The 2926-nt window shown below is 38.7% G+C and overlaps 1 pseudogene; it reads left to right on the plus strand.

The window, feature by feature from the left end:
- The first annotated feature begins 418 nt into the window (after positions 1 to 418).
- LOC118661538 lies at positions 419 to 1216 on the plus strand (annotated as a pseudogene).
- The last annotated feature ends 1710 nt before the right edge of the window (positions 1217 to 2926 follow it).

The raw sequence follows: 2926 nt of genomic DNA on the forward strand, positions 1-2926 counted from the left end.
AACTGTGATTCAGTTGGTGAGTTGGAAACAACCATCTGGAAGAGAAACATATACAGACAGTCTTTGAGTTACATCGGACTCGACTTACGTCGTTTTGTGGTTACGTCGCCATCTCCCATTTATTTATATAAAAAACAACAGTTCCGTCATTTCGATGTATGTACATATGTGCTTTATGTTTTTTATTATTTATTTACCACAAGAAAAGGTCAGGAAATGTTATCTTTCTTTTAATTCTTTTTACTGTTTCACTTCATGACTGCTGTGTGTGTGCTCCATGTGAGTGATGTGGGTGCTTAGGGAGGTGGGTTCCGACTTACGGCGAAAATCACGTTATGTCCCCTCGTGCGGTAGGAACGGATCTCCGACATAACCCCAGGACGTACTGTATGTGGACTCCATCAGTCACTCTTAGTAATGGTTCCATCCACTCTATTTGATGAGAAAAATGGCTTCAAAACATAGCATTTTGTCACCGACAAAACAATGCCAGACCTGTGTGTACCTTGATAACAGGTACGAACCTGACCTTATTTGGCCTCATGAAGAGTGGGAATGTCCTGATATTTATTTGAACTCTACAAATTTTCTTTCTTGATTCTACAATGATAGCTCTGTCAACGATGTGGTGGTAATATATGATAGATAGGGCTGGAAATGCCCCTGTTTCTAGGGAGGACACTACAATTGTAAGGGTAAGTTCAGGCCAGGGAGGGTGCTAGATCACAGTCGGAGATGTGCATCACCATCCTCTAGTCATCTGGGGCTTTCATGGGGACACGGATATGTCTGGCATTGAAGTAAATCTGAAAACGCTTTGGTTCTGGTTCAGATAGTAAGTTTTGGAGACAACTATCTTCTTAACATTGGACCAGTTAAAGATAGGCTGATTGTTCCCATCTTCCAAGAATGCCTTCTTGCTGTTGGTGTCTGAGCTTCCTATGGTCAGTGAGGAGGCTATTTATGCATCTAAACCATGGAGGGTGCAGTTGGGAAAGAATACTATCTCTATGGTATACTTCAAAAGGATCAGGATTTTTAACCTTCAAGTCCCATAACTACCTCTACTACAAAGATCAGGATGCTGGGAATCCTAGAAGATCTGAAGTGATCCACAGATCTGGATAAAGGCCTCCTCACTTCCCTGCCCTGGTTACCACCCTCTGCTCTCCCAGTTGAGTGTGCTTGCACTATAAAGCTGACAGGAGTGGAGTGATCATTGGAGGTCAAGAGGAAAGGGACACTGACTGCTGTTTGCTGCTCTTATTTTCCTTATATAGTACTGCCATTGTAACAAGCCAATTGCTTTCCACACCCACAGATGGTTTTTCTAAGACATTTAAATCAAAGGAACTGAATGCATTACACCAATGTCTCAGTGGACCAAATGTTCGAGTTCCATTGCTAGCATACCTCTCTCTGGTTAGCAAGGGGAGGGACTGAACAATTAAGCTGAGTTCATCCATTCCCACCATTGGAAATTATCTACAATGGAAACTTCCCTCCATTCTTTGTGTTTGATAAACCTACTTGCTTATTCAATGACTACAGTTAAAGAATAAGTCAAGTCACCCTGTTACCTATGGGAGGAAGTGGGGAGATTTGGCAAGCTCAACTATATACTATTTATTTAGCATCAATTGTCAACAACCCTTTTCCCTCATACTAACCTCTGACCCCCAAGTGCAGAAGAGTTTAGAGGAGAAGAAAAAAGCTTGCTATACTGCTAATGGTCAACTCTTCAGAAGTTTCCAAAGCAAACCAAGAGCTCTGAAATTCAGTCTCTTTACAGTGACATAATTTAGAAAACGGGTGTGATTTTCCCTGCCTTTTAAAATGTTATCAAATAAATGTTTGTATGTTACAAAAATTTTATAGTGTCCCTATCATCTCTCTTTTTCCTTGTAAGTTGTTGTTGGTTTTTCTGTTTTATTTTGTTACTGTTAAAGAAACTGGCTGTTTGTCCTGGGATTTCCAATACTTTGGATTTTGCTGACTGTGTCCCTGTGATGATGTTTAATGGGTTCCTCTGCTACTGTAAGCTGTAGTTAGTAGTTAGATCTAGAGGCTTGATAAAATTCAGGTTCAATTATTTTGTCAAGAATATTTCATACGCAGTGTTTTGCTCTTGTATTAGGAGCTACATAATGTTTGATTATCTGCCTTTGGTTATGTGAGTAATCATTGGTGGTCATTGCTCAAGTCCATTAATTCATCATGAGGTTACAAAATGATGATATCCTAAGTCTATCATTCTTTATTCATTTATTTGCTGGAAACATCCTATAAAGAGAAACTTTGTTTTGACTGGTTACACTGAGACCAGTTTTTTTTTAACACAATAAATTGATTCCCTGGCATTCTCTAAAGGTGATTAATGAGTTTAGTTTTTGTTATCATACTGAACTTCCAGATTTAAATATACTTGATATGTTTTAATTTATTGCATTTATCATCCTACTGATGCTCAAATTATCTCATTTTGGCCAGTTGGATCCTCTGTAAGCTGGTACCCAAATTCTTTGGACAGACCCTAGTAGTTTTTCACAGCTTCCTTGCTACCTGGTGTGTCAAGATAATTGAGACTCATTTAATAAACTTCCTACCTCAGATCTGGAATAAGTCATTTTCCTAAGAGGCATGGTTTTGTTTGTTTGTTTGGTAGAAAGTAGTATTTAGAGACCCAATCAAGGTTCCCAGGGGTGCTCATTGCTATTGGGTCAGCCACTGTTTCCAGTGGACAGAATAGAAATGTGTACTCTTTAAGCATAAAACACATTATGAATTAATATTGCTACCTCAGTTTTATTTTCAGAACACAGGATTTTTATTTAATTTCATTGATCTTACATTTGTGTCTGCTCTCATACAAGCTGAAAATCTCAGTTCTCAATTATGTATAGAAAGATATGTATGTGTGTGTGTG

The sequence above is a fragment of the Myotis myotis genome, unplaced genomic scaffold, assembly GCF_014108235.1.
Source record: "Myotis myotis isolate mMyoMyo1 unplaced genomic scaffold, mMyoMyo1.p scaffold_m19_p_8, whole genome shotgun sequence".
In the NCBI taxonomy this organism is placed as follows: Eukaryota; Metazoa; Chordata; class Mammalia; order Chiroptera; family Vespertilionidae; genus Myotis; species Myotis myotis.